This window comes from Strigops habroptila, chromosome 10 (genome assembly GCF_004027225.2).
Source record: "Strigops habroptila isolate Jane chromosome 10, bStrHab1.2.pri, whole genome shotgun sequence".
In the NCBI taxonomy this organism is placed as follows: domain Eukaryota; kingdom Metazoa; phylum Chordata; class Aves; order Psittaciformes; family Psittacidae; genus Strigops; species Strigops habroptila.
The window spans coordinates 832,280-847,860 of NC_046359.1; the positions used below are offsets into that span (position 1 = coordinate 832,280).

Genomic DNA, 15,581 nt, shown 5'->3' on the forward strand with positions numbered 1-15,581 from the left:
TGTTACTTAGGTATTTTGTTAGTCCTATCATTCTGTCCACAAACAGAGCTAATTCTTTTTTTAGCTAGAAAAGTGAGTGATTCTGCTCCGCCTCTTGCACTTCATCTCCAGCAAACTACTGTTTGGCTCAGCTCCCTTGATTCCTGTTCAGTGGAAAATCTATATTCTCCAGACCTTTTGCACTGCAGTGCCCACTAAGAGTGGGAAAAGTAGGGATGGTCTCCATCTAGCAACAGTTAGATGCAGGAGCCCATCTGCCTGTGGTGGCCAGCAGAGCTGACATGCTGGACCATCACCTTTTCCAGTTCTGCCCTGCCATAGAGATCAGGAGAATTGCTGGGATTTTCCAGCAGGTGTGTGAAGGAGTCTAAAACCAGACTACATAACAGAAAATGGCAAATTAGGAGGTTGGCAGCTTTAAGCAATTTATTTCCATTATAGTAATTTCTTAAAGAAAGTCTCACTCATGCGAGTAATGGTTTTGTTGGGGTTTTTTTTTCCCATGTAATGAATGTATAAGGTAATGGAGCTTTCTTTTGCCTTTCTGCGTGATATTTCCTGACCAACAACTTTGGTGGCATTCCTGCTGCAGGAAGAGGGAAATGGCAAAAAGCTGGAAAAAGCAGGCTGCTCAGCTTTTGTGGTCATTCTGAGGTTTGTCAGTATATGGTCAAAATGGGATATTTTGCCCAACCATAAAGTAGGATTAATCCCCTCATAGCTCCTGTTTTGTTACCTCTTACTTTAGTTATTCTTGGTAGGGCTTCAGAGCTAAGAGCATCCTTACAATTACTGCAGCATCTGGCCTTGTCACCGCTAAACCGTCTTCTCCTGAGCCCAGCTGTATGCTTTATATGCCCACCTTATACCATATGTTCCCCACTGCCCCCTTGGTCTTCGGATCCATTTGGTGCACCTCCCGTTATCTATCACCCCCATGCCTTTGTTTTGGTGCCTTCACGGCCCCAGCTGGCTGCCAGGAGGAAAACTCGTTGGGTGAGAGGTTCTGTGTCTCAGGGAGATGCTGCCGTGTGAGGCTGATACACTAGATGGGGCGGTTGTTATGCTGATCAGCAAACACAGTCTCTCCGGCACCAGATATCTGCTTGAATCACCCCCCCACCTGCTAGCAGTCAAAAGGATTTGAAATATAGGCTTGTTTATACGGAGTGAGCAGCCCTCCTGCAGCAGAGTTGGTAGCTTGCCCTCAGCTGTTTTTGGCTGGTTTCTTCTTCTTCCCAAATCAAGTCACAGCAAGGTTGCTATTTCTGCTGTCTTTAAACACGAACTCAGCTGTCTTTAAAAACACAAAGCTGGAGTGGGATGGGATGGAATGGCAGAGTTTTAAATTTGCTGAAGCCTGCCCGCCCTTTTTTTTTTTTAATCCATAAAATGTATATTTAAACAACACAAAATATTATTATCAGCCATTGCACTTCCCTCAGCCAAGGTGATGCTGCAAGCTTGGCATTATCGGTTGTTCTGGTGAAATTGGATCTACTTGTAGTATTGATTCTGCTGTAGTTTGGTCAGGGCTTGCAGGTTTTGTATTGATCTGTCAAAGAAACCGCTGAGGAGCAGCTGAGCAAGATCTGTCGTCAGTGTTGTTTGGCAACTAATAGAAGCTCTTACTCCTTGCTGGCAGCCTGTTGCACACCTGAACATTGATTCATTATGAGAGAAGTCAGCTTTAATTAGAACCAGGTTTTCCAGTATTTGCACAGAGTGCTTTGACCCCAGTCCACAGCAAGTTCATTAAAGACAGACTCTCAGGCTGAGTTGTGCATTTATTATGGAGTCTTCTGAAAACGAAACCATTAAAATAAATGGACTAAAATTTTTGTGTGAACCTGAAGTTCATAAAAAACTCCTGTATTTTTTCTGAACCTGAAGTGGTCTTTTCTAAAACAAAACTCAGTAGGATCTGTAAAATGTGTTCAGAAATACACATCTAGATCTCTTCTGGCATTGCGCATTGAAGTACGTATTGCTCACCTGATGCTCACCTTTCCTAGCCTGCTAGAGAGATTTAGATTTGATGTATGTAGCTCTAAGGGCAGGTGCACAATCCCTTGACTGGCCTGAAAGAGCCTAAAACAGGAATTCCTTTTCCCAGCCTGAAAACTTCATTGTTAGAACGGCTTTCCCCAGAAGCTTAAAAGAAAGACACCATTCATTCTTTCCAACCTCAAAATAATTTTCTGGCAGGAAAGAAACTTTTGTTTTCTTTTTTGCTTTCTTTATTCTTGGTGGAGGAGGGCCTGTCTAGATTTTTGCTTTCAGACCGTATTTCATGAAGAACACCCCAGTAGTGTTAAGTGATTCATATACAATTGATAAGTATCAAAGATAGCATCAAAGTGTTTATGTATGCTAGTATGGGTGTGACAGAATTTTTTTTCTATATAAAATAATTAAAGTATAGACACTGGATATATGACTAAAAGTAAGCTAAACCAGTTTTCTCATGACATATCCTCCAAATTAAACATGAAAAAAACACTCTTACTAAATCATCAAAACATTTCTCAATTATTTATTCAATACTGTCTGAAACAATCATGAAAAGTGACTCAGTGAAAAATGACTGTGTTGTTTTATAGAATGTATTCCATGTCTTATAAAATTATAGCATTAAAGTACTACAAACAAAATCAGAAGTCCAGGAAATTACATCTCTAAGTTCTGGCCACCTTCCACATGTATGTGCAGATGAAGATAACAGGTAGGGGAGGCAAAAGAAACTGAAAAAAGGAAAGGGCCCTTACAATAGCCCTTATTAGACAGGTCCCAGCTGAGTACAAGCCTCTAGCAATCATACTCTTCCAGCACCCCCAAGCAGCCATTGCAGCATCTTCAAGACCAAGGAGCTAAAGTCCCCTCACTCCACAGCACTCACAAGGAATATTGGTGTGTTCCAGCCCTAGTGGCTCAAGAATATCCAGGCCTGCTGCAGGCTTTCTGAAAGCTTTGGGGCAGGCTGTGTTGCTGGAGCTGGGTGGTAAAAGACCCTCATGTCCTGGACTCTGAGAGAGCAGGCATGGTGTATTTCCATCCAGGTCTTGAAATAAGTAGTTGATAATGTCCTTATGTCAGGATGAAAAGCATAGCTGTTCTTGGTTTTTTTGGTTTTCTTTTACCAATTTCAATATTCTGCACTAATTTATTTTGGATTCAGACACAACATTGACCTAAAGATGCAATCCATAAGGTGGCCTATTTCCCTGCTTGTTGCAGCCTTAGGACAATATAGCATCTGAATGCTTCTTTTTAGGTTAACTGTTCAGCATGCTTCCGAAGCGATTTAGTCCTTGATTTGGACATAAAAGCCTGTGGGAGATGTATAGCAGAGAATCTGAAAGTTTTGGTTAAGCACATTAGAAAGTTTTCCTATTACACTTGACTTTTCTTTCATAAAATAGAAATGTGATTGTTAAATCTGTAGTAGAAGAGTCTCTTTGTGGACTGGTCTAGTTCAAAAATTTATGTCATTTGCTTACTTATCTTTAAACATCATCTTTTTCCCACAAGAAGCATAGCAAAATTAATACAAAGCCACGAACACTGTTAAATTACTAAAATGTTATAGGACTTGTATAACTGTGCAGAGAACAACTGGGCTGCAGTTTCTCACATGGCATTGATAGGATTGTTCCTTTAATTTATATGGGCTCCTTGAAAATTGTGGGGCCAGCACAATCTTCTTTTTAGATCAACTTCATCTCTGCCATGTCATCTTGTAAACCACATAACAGCAGCTTTAAAGCATGTACCTCCTTAACTGATTTTCATTTGTGCTTATCACAACCATTTCACTTATGTTGTTTTCTCCCACTGTATGTGCTCAGCCTCCCTATGGGTTCTTGTGCTTAGTTTGTAAGGTTCCACCATCCCTGACAGCCTTCACTCAGCTAAGCAGCTGCCTTGGCCTGAATTGTCCACGCCACATGTGGAAGAAGCTTTTTGCTTCTGGTATAGCAGCACAACCTTCTGTTTGGAGGTTCTTTTCCCAGGATTGGCTGGCAGGAGTGGAGGTGGTCTGGCCAGAGCTGATGAGCGGGTCTACCTCGCTGCCTCCTCTGCCTCCATCCCTGAAAGCCAAAGAGGAAAATGAATTACCTGGATCTGTGTTATTGTTTCCACCTCGGGCTTTCCAGAGCAAGCCATGGCCATTTGGGTAGAGCTGCAGCAGAACACTCTGCTGCATGGCAGAGGAGCTGAGCTTGCTGCCTGGGCCCAGGACACCTACGCTGGTGGATAACCTTGGCTCTTTGAGGGGACGTTTTGCAAATCACTGTTGTTTGGCAGTGTCCTGGTCTCAGTGTGGTGTTTCATAACAAAAGGTGGAGACCAGTAAGACTAAAATTCATCCCAGAAAGGTTCCAGAATGAGTTAGGTTGAATGATTGCCAAGTAAACAATTAAGTCCATAACTAAATGAGAGAAAATGTGTGGCAAATACATTTGATTTCCTACCCTTGGAGGACTGCCTAGTGAAGTAAAATACAAGGTGTATCTTGATTTTATATATCTTGACATCAAAAAGGTTTTAAGACTGTTCCACAGGACTGTGTTTTAGACATAAGCTAAGGAAATATGGCCTAGATATAATCTCCATGAAGTGGGTGTACAAGAGTTTGACAAATTGCTCTCAGAAGTATTTATCAGTGGTTTTCTGTTAACCTAAAAGGGCATCTCAGACAGGATCTTGCAGAGGGCAGTCCTTGGCCTAGTTCTACTCAATGCTTCAGTTTTGATTCGAATGTGTGATTACAGAATACCCTTGCAAAACTGCAACTATTACAAAGCCAGGAAGGTTGCAAGCACTTGGGAGGACAGCACGGGGAGTCAAACAGTCTTCCCAAATTCATGCAAAGAGGTAATACATTTTCTGTCAATTGGCATACTCCTCTTTTGATCTGGTTTTCGTATAACTATGGCACACAAAGAAAGCATTAGGGAAATTCAGGTAAAATTCCAAAGCACTTGAGAGGTTAATCCCTGTCAAGTAGTTTATGCCCAATGCTAAGGTTTTGTCAGGATTTAAAATAAAGATGTTTGAAAAAACGCTTTGGAGAAATGCTGAATCTACCACATACAAATGTAGCATTTGATGTTTTTTACCAAAATGCTTGGGGTTTGGGGGTTGTCAGTTTTGAATGCTGCAGCCTGAGAGGGCAAGTAGAGAGCAGAAGGTTTGGAAGGTAAAGACTGCATATGATTGCCATTTACCCACATTGCTAAACTGAAAGCAAATTAGAGGAAGGGAATTATCGAAAGATAGTTTGCCTGTGCTTCAAAACCAAGACGGAAAATGGGAAATCAAAGAGGAAAAAATCTTCATTGTGATACCATTGTCCAGGCTGACTGCAGTGACAAAAGAAAAAGATCAGCAGTGAAATAATTAGCTATTTCAAATTCTTTACATTTTAATAATTCAAACACTATCAATAATGCAGGTAAAAAGAATATTTCAAATATATTTTTGTCAAGGTCCTTCTACAATATTCTCTTCCTCACTGAAGCAAAAGAGCCTATACTTGTCGCCACCCCACAATAGAAAGAGAAGGGCAACATAGCTCTAAAATACCTAACTGCCTTTTGTAACAGCTTTAATGGGTTTTTTCATATTGTTCTCAAGAGGGCAGCTTTCCCTGCCTTTTTAAATACGCTCTCTGGGCAAATTCAAACAGCATGTTCCTGATGAAATTTTGTTATTTTTAGAAATAAATGAAGCAGGATACATCATTTCCCCTCCTACACCTTTGTTGATGCTTTAATATAAAGACCTGTGTTCAGAAGTTAATTACAGCATCCTAGATTGCGCACCAAATAGGCACTGCAACTGCAAGCGGGTGCTATTTTAAGGGGAAAAGAAAAGGAACAATGCCATACAAATGTCGATTTGGAGTTCTTTTTACGTCTGATTACCACCCCAGGAAAACAGTGCTGACTGGTTTGCCACAAAAGGGATTAAATTGCCTCGTATGACATCCTGGGAATGGATGCCCAGGTGAAAGGCATGTTACAACAAACAGGGTATTTTGGGTAATAGCTAAGGACAGAAAGAAATACCACAAATCAAATTGTCATGTGTATTTGGCCCCTTTTTCAACTTCTAAGCAGTTTTATATGCTGTTTCATTAAGGAGGAGAAATTGATAATAGAAACAGGAATGTCTTTGATTTCTTCCTCTGTTTGTACACCAAGTTCTGTTTATCTGAAGACAGCAGGAGTCAAACAAGAAGGCATAATATCATTGCTTGCAGCTCAGTCTTTTTCAGCTGGAGTTTGGTCCTTAGGTTTTTCTTGGGATGTTTTTCCAGAGCTTCCCTGGCTTCATTGTTGTCTTCTCGGTCAAATTCTCTGGTCTTTCTGCCCTTCTTCCACAAGTATGCACGCTTCTGAGCAAAGCATCCAAGCAGTTAGAACATGTTGTTCATGAGTTCATCATAATACAGCTCTCAGCAGTGGAATACACTCTCTTATGTTGCATTAACAGTAGTTTACCCTCTGGCTCCATGCTGGAGTGGAGCACTGTTAGAATTTTGGCTAAGAATAATAAGTCTGCGCTACTGAATTATCAGCATTCTTACCTGAAATGACTCTGGGGGTTCATTTTCCTTCTGCTATACTGGCCAGCTGTGGTCTAATGAAAGTACAGCCTATGGTAATACGGTTGCATCCTGAGCTGAAAAATATTTACCTTGTCTGTTCATTCAGCGAAAGGAAACTCTCAGTAATGTATATTTTCCCAGCACCTGCACACGACACATCTCCAGCTTGCCAATTTACCTGATGTGTTTTGTTGACATCAATTTAGCTCTGTGTTTTTCACACACATTTTCAGTAAGTTCTGGCAAACATATTCATTATCACATCACAATAAAAATATCTAGTGCTGTTAACTAGCCTCTCCCAGGGCAAATATATATTTTTAAAAGAATTAAAATATACCTGTCCTTTCATTACCTTTGAGGTGCATCGGAACACTGGTTTTTTCCTGGTTTTAGAAAATCATAAAACTGTACCGGATAAAGTGATCCTCTATGTGGTACCTAAAGCAGTTAAGGACAAGAGTAAAGCAGAAGTCAAAGTGAACACATGGTCATGTAACTGGCAGGGGTACTGAGAGTTAAATTATGCATACACCAACAGACAATCAATTCACCATACTATTCTACACTTCAGAAGTAAAGTCAATCTTTGACTATTAGTCATCAAAAAGAAATATCCTCTGGCGCAAGTATAAGGCGCCCTGTACTAGCAGCATCTGGAGCTATGATTCTAGCCTAGTTGGATCTCTTGAGCAGGTTGATCACACAAAGGAAGTTATCATTCACAAATATCTCACTTTGAGTCAGGAAACAGCAGGTGAAGTAGGCACAGGGAAAAAGATGAGTGTTTTATTTTAGGAGTCTCTGCTGGCACAGCATTGATGGACCCAGTTTAGGCATGCTGGCTATGCTTCCTTGTTACACAGCCTATTCAGCTTGTGCTCCTGCCCATGAAGGAGGAAAGTAATCCTTGCAACTCCATGGAAACTCAGGGACTGAAGTAATAGCAACCCTGAGCTTAAGGAGATGAGACATAATTCCATCAGACCTCATACAGATAGCAGTAGCTCATTTGGATACCATAACTCGGATTATATGTGGGTAAAATGAATCCCTTCTATGTGGAATAGAAGTTGCAATTAAATGAGAATTCGGTATCAGTGCAGTAATAGACAGTAAATTTGCTTATAAATATAGATAGATTTTTTTAAAACTTGTTTGGGAGAACACACTCAAGCAGTGTCCTTTAATCTGCTTCAGTTAGGTTCTCAAGCATTCCCCTTTTCAAATAGCATGAAACATCTGGCGACACCTAACTGTGCTCCTTTATTCAGTGGTCTTTTCTGGCTGATGTAATTTACTTTTTTTACTTGTACCATGCAGTAGAAAAGCAACACAGGTTAGCAGCGAGATCTATGTGATAACTAGAATGACCTCAGGAGAAGTGACAGTAAGGTAACAAGCTGAAATTATGCATCTCTTTTGTGGATCTTGTCAAGTGTCTCTTCTGGTTGGTTCTAATTTAAGTCTGATCAGATTTCTGTCTTACGAATCTTAGCAAAACACTAACCTCCAAAGAGGCAGTCAAGTTTCTCTGGTTAAATGTACAGTGCATCATGTACAGCACATGACTTCAAGCTAGCATTGGTTAATCAGCCTTCAGAGTTTGAAAGACTTCTTTTTCTTTCTCAGTATTTATTTGATCATTTTCTTAAGGGTGGCATTTGACATTTAAGTGATAGTTATTGAGTGAATTATAATATCTCTTAACCCTCTGAGAGAGGGTTAAGGCAAATGCTGACAAATATCTTCAATGCACTCTTTTATTCCATTGCTTAAGTCTTTCTTCATGTGTTTTATTCATATTACTCAAAACTGATGTACGCAGAATCAACTCTATCCTTAACACAGGCCTGACCACATTTTGTGTCCAGAGGTGAAGTCCTGGCCCCACTGAAATGGAAGTTCTGCTGTTAGCTTCACCATGAGTGGGGTATCACCTCAGATTCTCAGACCAAGATTGTTTCTCTTTGTTTTCCTTCTCTGAACTATCTGTTTGCAGATCTTCAGGGAAAACAGAAAAAGAGCTACATTTATGCCTCTCAGTGAGGTTAAATTCCGTCTCTATTTACTGCACATAAGATTGCAAGAAGCTGCAAAACACACAAGAGGAAAAATGGTGGGCAGAAGGTAAGAATAAGGTTCCAAGATAAGGAGCAAGGTAAAATGTTTTGTAAATCTATTATATGCAGTCATTAAGGCATGATAAAATTCTGGTATTCCACTTCAGTAAGGATAATGAAGACTGGCCTTTTTACATAGACTCATAGCACTAGTGCCAGAGGGGATATTAGGTCTGATTTATGTGATACAAGACCTTAATTACTCTCATTTACCCTTTTGTTGAGCTCAGTAACTTACGTTTGATTGTTGTCATCCAGAAGGACATCCAGTCCTGATGTGATGACCTCCAGAGACAGAAAATCCGCTGATAGCCTTGGTAGGTTAACCACACTTGCTGTTGCAATAGGTACTTCTTTTTGCTTGAAAATGCCTATTCTCCATTTTCAACCATTGTTTCTTATTGTAACTTTCTCTGATAGACAAAAAGGCCTTTCATTTTTCGTGGTGCCTTGTCCTTTAGGACTTAAAATGTGTGTTCACTTCTTACATTGCAATAGAAGGCTGAATCATTTTTGTTCATATTAGCCATTCTCATCGAGTCAAATACTGAGAGTGAGGTGTAGCTGCACCAGCCACAGTATGACTGAGCCAGAGACAAACTGAGATCCAAAACTGGCTGTCCTTGTATCCAGAGCTTCAGTTTGGCCTCTTTATAGAAAATCTGTCCAAATACAAATACTGCATCTAGCCAAATATCATGATGGTTTCAGAACATTCAAAGATGTTCGCAGATTTTCAAAGCCAGAACATTTTATAAACAGGCTTTGCAACTGTCTAGCTCAGGTGTGGGAATCCTGCAGCCCATAAAATGGCATTTAAGTCCAGGATTTTATTTCACAATGTACATATAGATACAAATTTTCTATTCTTTTTTATTACTGTATAATACCGAGGATTATATTAGCCTGCTACCTTACAATTACACTCGAAGTCTTATTTTGAACTGACTTGCCCTATTTCCTATGCCTGATTTAGCCTGGCACTCTGGATAACAAAGGCCATGCTCTGAGGTAAGGTTTTGGTTTGAGCTCATCTCTGTTTCCATAGGAATAGCAACTCATTTCAATGCACTTGTTTGTGATATTTAAAGAGAATAGGAGAGAGGTTATTTGAGTTTGCTTGACAGGATTCACTTATGTGAGCAATATGTTATATTAATGCATGAACACCCATCCCAGGGATCGTAAATGGCTGTCCAGGTCTTGTAGCCTGTCTCCCAGAAGAACATTTATCCCGCTATCTATGACAAAGAGAAAAATATCTCTTCTGCACTTTCCCATATCATAGCCCTAATCCCTTTAGTAGTCATTTTCTTTTTCTTTTCTTCCTTTTTTGTTGTTGGTTTTGTTTTTTGCTTTTTTTTTTATTTCCAATCTTGGGAGACTGTAAAAAGCAAACAGAAGGGCACATTTTGTTTCTGAGAGTAAACGCTTGACAGTTCAGTGGAAGATTGTGACAGTTTCAGATCTATAAACCTCCCCTCTGTTGCAGCCCCACTTGGGTCTGCACAAGCTGGTACATGACGGGCCCTGAGAGTTTGGCTTCCAGTAAGAGAACACAGAGGGCTAACCACAGCCCAGTTTGTATGTGTATGTGTGCCCATGAGAGGGGAGGACAAGGGAAGAAGGGGGAGTGATATATAAATAGTGGCTGTCTAAGAGGGAGGAGAGACCACAGATGAGTCTGAGACTTGTGGCATTTTTACCAATACGTCAATTAGACCTGACTCTGCGTAGATTTAATTGTACTTTGAAGGCAGCCAGCCTGTCAATAGCTCTGAGCTGGTATAAATAGTAGTAAAAATGCTTAAAGTCATTAGACGTTTTGTTTCTGAGGCTCCCATTGCCAGCTGTGCAGTTGTGCGTATGGTGACACTAGCAGATATTTAATACATATTTACTTTCGGTCATGTCAGGGCATGGTATAAGTCATTCAAGCATATCCAAGCCCAAGAAATCCTTTAAAGATTTCCAGGGCTAAGTGGGCAGTCAGGCATGGACAAAGCTGCCTGACTCCATAGTGGGATCAGAGGGAAAAACTAACGGGGAAAAACTTTTGTTTATTTTTCCAGATGTTTCAAACTGAACACATAACGTGCCTCTTTCCAGATATGAGTTCACTGAAAGCTGAGATTCAGGAACAAGTTAGAATTTACTTAAATAATCAAGCATTTAGAGGTGTTCGTCTTGTCCATGCTTTTATCTCCTGCTGAGTGCCCCTCTCCATGATACGCTGAAACCTTTCTTGACCTCTCCCCACGTTCCTGCTTTTCCCTCCCACTGCCTCTGTGCCTCTTCTCCCTCAGCCCTGCCACTCTCTCTGCACTGCACTCAACACATGCCCAGCCCCTTCCTGCTCCCTCTGAAAATCCATCTGTGCTGTGAAACTCCCCACCTACTGCGACCACAAGTTGCTGTCTAGATCCCACTCTCTTCTTGTTTTCTATCAGCTTAAATCTGCTGACTTCAGTGGTGTTGCTTCTCCCCTTGCAAGGGGACAAGAGTTAGAACCACTGCATCTGGCTGGGCTGTTCAAGGATGAATTCTTCCTGGGGAACGAAAGGCTCCTGTTGCAAAATAAAGCATCCTCTGCACTTATAGCAGTATATTAACAATATTTCGAGGTTGAATTGTAGCTTCTTCCTAGGAAAAGAGCATCCTTGTTACTGTCCTGCTTTCAAACGCTTTTGCCTCTGTGAGGTGGGGAAAAGACATTTGGCAAAACCTTCTCCTGGTGATGCTTGGAATTGTTGCTCAGGCTTAGGGAAGGCTTCTGCTGGAGGTTGATCTTGCCATATGCCAAACCCTCAGCTCTAACACAGGGAAATTTATTCCATGCACACAGTTCAGTGCTTCCTCAAGAGGCTTTCCCTTTGCCTAACAATATTCAAGAATGTGCCAGAGAAGAGATGGTTTTCATATGCCTAAAGCCTGAAGAATGTGCATCTAGCAACTTTGTATTTATAGAGATGTGACTAATCACATCTCACCATTTTGATGTGGTTTATAAAACATCATTTTACAGCAAGTGGCAATCTTTGTTATTGACTAGAAAAATTGAGATTTGTCTGTAGCTGAGCCCATATATTTTGCTGCCATTCCTGTCTCTTCAGAGTGGCCTTCCTCCCTCCCTGTAAACTGCCCACCACTGGTGGAGAGAAGTGTTCTTCCCAGGAGAAAAATGTTTTGGAAAGCCACAGATCTTGTGTACTCAGCGCAGTCTTTGCCATGGTGGATACTTAGAAGAATTGCATGAAGCTGTATATTTAGAGTGTTGGCGTTGGCTATACAAACCCACAGCATCTAAAAACAAGTACAGCTTCTCCCAGAGACACCTGCATGATGGTTTCTGTGTGGGAAGAAACAGACACAGTGAAAGGGAAGTGAAACATTTTGCCCAAAATGGCATCTTATGGAGTCAGATCTTTGAAGCAACAAATCTGCACCGAGCCGAGCCAGATTTCACATTTTCTAAATGTGTCCTTAAGCATCTTTGTCATGATTGGAAACACCACAGCTGAAGCTGCACATTGATTCTGCAGGTTTGTCAACTCAAAGTGTTTTCAATGTCTGGGTGCTGAGGTCTCTTTTTACCCTATTTTCTCTATTTGCTTCTTACCTGGGCAAATTGCTGTGCCTCTGTTGAATACTCATCAATTTTCCCAGGAGTGATATGTCATTACTGGCTGTGTACATCTGGTACATTGAAGAACAGGATCATTAGGGCTCTGTGTCATTAGCAGTGCTTCTAATGTACCTGATAATGCTATCTTCTCTAGGAGGTGGCGCTGATTATCTGAGTTAGCTGCTTCATCGTCCCCTAACACTCTACCACTGGGGTCTCGCACAGCCTCCAGTGTGTTTATCCTCACACAGCTGAGGTGTGGGGATAGTGCATGGCACAAGCAGTTCCCATAGGAGATCAGATGTTGGAGGAGCTTGCACAAAATCATTCAGGAAGTCTGTGGATGAACAAGGAATTGAACCCAGGTCTTAAGTGCCTATGACTGAAATGAACTGTGAGGCAGTACCACACGACAGCTGAAGAAAACTGGGATGCAGGTTGATGGAGTATGAGATTTTGGGAAAGGGAAAAGAGAGTTTTGGACCTGTGCAGACCGATCTTCTCAGTCCTTACCCAAAATTGTCCTAAAATAGACTGAGGCATTTTGGTATCGTACAGTGATGGATCATGATGGGGTTGCTCAGTACTCACAAATTAAATAGGTTTATGCCTGGAGTACATGTATATTTAACTTTTAAATAACTATTCCTGCTGGCATAGTTTAGAAAGGGGGGGCTGTTTTCACTCTCTCTTCTGAAACTGTTACTTGTCTTCTCTCCTTTGACTGTCAGGCTTTTACTTTCAGGGTAACAACTAAGCAAAGTCAAAAACTGCACAATTGAAATAACTTAACTATAGAAATGAAGGCTTCTGCATTGGTACCCCACAAGTTATGGACTTGGTAATGTACATACACTGCAATATTGATTACTGTTGTTCAGAGAACTGATAGAAAATGGTATCCTCATGTATGGTAAATTGACCAAATATTTCTTTATTGGGTTGTAATGAATATATTTTTTTCAGGTTATCAGCATAATTATCAGCCAAGTCTACAGTCTGTATGTTTCACCCATGCAAACACATTGAAGTGTGTGAATTTCCATGGTTTTGCACTGGCAAGTGTGATCTGAACAGTGTTAAGAGAAGACTACAGAGAGACCTTATAACAGCCTTCCAATACCTAAAGGGAGCCTACAAGAAAGCTGGAGAAGGACTTTTTACAGGGGCACGCAGTGATAGGACAAGGGGGAATGGCTTAAGCTGAAAAAGGGTAGGCTGAGATTAGATATTGGGAAGAAATTCTTCCCTGTGAGGGTGGTGAGGCACTGGCACAGGTTGCCCAGAGAAGCTGTGGCTGCCCCATCCCTGGCAGTGTTCAAGGTCAGGCTGGATGGGGTTTTGAGCAACCTGGTCTAGTGGAAAGTGTCCCTGTCCATGGTGGGGGGGTTGGAACTAGTTGATCTTAAGGTCCTTTCCAACCCTAACTATTCTATGATTCTAATGCTCAACTCCACCTAATCTTTCTTTTGCCCATGTGCAGTAAGAGAGACATTGCTTTAATCCTGTAATAATGGCACTGATAATACACAATCATTAACTTCTATGCAATAATCAAATTACCTACAAGAAAAAGAAATCATGTATTTTGTGAAATTTTCTTTTTTTGAACGTTCCTGGTGAGATATTTTCTGTTCAAACAGAAGAAATTTAGGTCATATATCATATAAAGTTTCCATTTACAGTTAGCTTTCAAGAGTTAATAAATGGTTAACTGTCACACAACCATGATGAAACATCAAATTCAATGCATATCAAGTCGTTGTAATGAGATTTCCCATACTCTAGTTAGCAGCTTACAATCCTGATCCTCAGCTGGCTTGTGGCTGTGACTGTATCTGAATTGCACGTCAGGATGGGACCTGGGTACGCATTACCATCTTGCAGGGCTTCTTTGGAAGGAAACTTGTGCATGTGGGCAGAAAAGGAGCTGTGATATTCTCCCATAGGTCTTCTCATTTGGCTGGGGGGACCAGCACCCTGAAGTCTATTAGGGAGCCCATCTGCCTGCAGCTGAAGTTCAGCCATGGTGAACACACTAGGACCTGTCCACCACATTGAAATAGCTGCCCTCTGGATCTCCTTGTTTACCTGAGGTCTAAATAGGTGCAGCCTTGCATCTTCATTTGGGCTCTTTGGCGCAAGCTGTTGCCCACCTGTATCTCCAGCCACAAAGGTCAATACTGGTTCCCTGAAGATGCACTGTTGCCTGGTGGCTGCTCAAGTGCATGGCTTCCCTTGTGAAACTCAAAGCAAACAAATTGGATTCAAAACCAATCTCTCTTAGCTTTAATCAGCACAAGACATTTGCATACTTGCTAGAATTTAAGATATGCATATGCCCTTCTGCCCTGCGGGGGTTTTGTCACCATCCCTCAAGATTGTTTGGGTTCAGTCAGACGCCTATAGGTTTTGCAGCTCTGCAGAGCCCCATCACCAAACCAGGGAATCTCTTCCTTTTATGCTGGCAGCTTGCTTCTCCCTTGTTGGCTCCATAGTTAAGCAATAGCATCCTGGCACAAAGGCACAGTCCTCTGCTCTTCTCTCCCAAGCAGTCTGCTGGTGCTGCAGTACATCCCATAGCTCTCTTTAGGACCTGTTGGGCTTTGAAGACCCACCAGGAGTCCTCGCTTTCTCTCCTTTTCTCCAGGAGCCCAGACTCTTCAGGCAGCTACCTCCACGGAGGAGTTAAACTGGTCACATCTATCAGGTAGCCAGCTCATGGCCTCCCGTTTAGTGCTCTTATGCAACTAGATTTCATCTGATGCACATTAACCAATTACCTAAATTGGCACATTAGTCAATTGTCATTAATTGATACAGAATCTAGCAGACAAATAAACTTCTTGTTGGTCTTCTTTAAGCCTTTGTATTGGTGTGGCTGTAGCTATCTGTAATATGTACTAATGCAACATACTCATGATAACTTCTGGGTTTTTTAAGCTTTTTATAAGCCACTTATAAATAGAAGCTTAATATGAAGTGTGACAGATTTCTAATCTTTAGTCTCTCCTTAGCCCTCCAAGCGCTTCCTTTCTGGAAATACAGAATACATCCAGTATGCCCTAGATATTCTCCATTCTTGCTGATGACTTTAGCTCTCAGCCATTGATTCTTGCTTCTTAATCAGTGTAAATAGATCAGTGCTGCAACTGTCTTTTTATTTAATATTTTAGAAGGACAAATAAGATGAAAGGGGGCAGTGAAGGGGTACTGA

General features: G+C 41.2%; 1 protein-coding gene across 2 annotated transcripts in view; it reads left to right on the forward strand.

The window, feature by feature from the left end:
- Window positions 1-15,581, forward strand: part of PHACTR2 (phosphatase and actin regulator 2) — a 133,974-nt gene that overhangs the window by 13,359 nt on the left and 105,034 nt on the right. The gene's annotated exons all lie outside the window — the stretch shown is intronic.